The following is an 890-nucleotide window of genomic DNA, read 5'->3' as shown; positions in this document are numbered from 1 at the left end:
GGTGCGCTCCCTCGCGGTTCGAGACCCCCAGCTGGCCCGGCAGGTGGAGCGGCCCCGAGGGTCGAGGCAGGAGCGGCTCGCCGGGGCGGGAGGGGAGAGAGACTCCCTGGGCTTGCGCCGAGAGTCCCCGCCACGCAACTTCGCAGGGGATTCTCTCCCTTCCTCCTTTTAAACTTGCTTGCACAGAGCTTTCTCCGCTTCTGTCTCCCGCCCCGTTCCCCACCAACTTTCCGGGCCTGTCTGATAAGCCTGGAGGAGTGGAAGGTAGTGGGGAGGTGAAAGAGGCTTAAATGGCTGGGTGGGTGGGTTCGAGGTAGGAGGAGCAGCCAATGGCTTAACTTCTCGGGAGGAAGGGGCAGTTCCCACCCCCTAACCCTGAGGGTAGAATCCTTTCTCCTATCTCCACTCTCCGGTTCTTTGGCTTTCCTTTCGGGGTTGGGGCGGGGGGGTTGGGAGCCGGAAGTTTGGGAAAGGTGTCTGCAGCCCCCTCCGCCCTGGTTTGGGTTGCGCGCGTGTGCGGGGTGGGGCGGGCGGTGGGAACCCAGGAGCGCAGCGGGGCCGTGCGCCTTCGCCCGTTTACCCCGCAGACCGCACCTCGATCGGCGGTGCGGGAGGCCCTGTCGGTGTGCGGCGTATCAATAGCGCACGTCCCCGGTCTGAGGGTCGTAGGCGCCCGGGGTGGTGCGGGTGCTGGCGCGGGCTTTCACCGGGCGTTCCGTGACAAAGAGCCGGCTGGGGGGAGGGGAAGAGGAGAGGCCACTGCGCTCACTCCCCACCTCCCCCCACCCCGCACGTGAAGAGGAACAATTTGTTTATCTTGGGCTTCAAGAATCCTTCCCTCCTCCGGGTTCTGCGAGGCCGCCCAGCCCCTCCTCCCTCCCCTCCCTCCT

General features: G+C 66.1%; 1 protein-coding gene across 1 annotated transcript in view; it reads left to right on the top strand.

Annotated features, from left to right (window-relative positions):
• MAML3 (mastermind-like 3 (Drosophila)) overlaps window positions 1–890 on the top strand; it is a 460,623-nt gene that overhangs the window by 2,124 nt on the left and 457,609 nt on the right. The window lies entirely within an intron of this gene.

The sequence above is a fragment of the Bison bison genome, unplaced genomic scaffold, assembly GCF_000754665.1.
Source record: "Bison bison bison isolate TAMUID 2011002044 unplaced genomic scaffold, Bison_UMD1.0 scf7180017864517, whole genome shotgun sequence".
Lineage (NCBI taxonomy): Eukaryota > Metazoa > Chordata > Mammalia > Artiodactyla > Bovidae > Bison > Bison bison.
The sequence above is the reverse complement of the archived record's forward strand: the minus strand, read 5'-3'. Positions and strand labels throughout refer to the sequence as shown.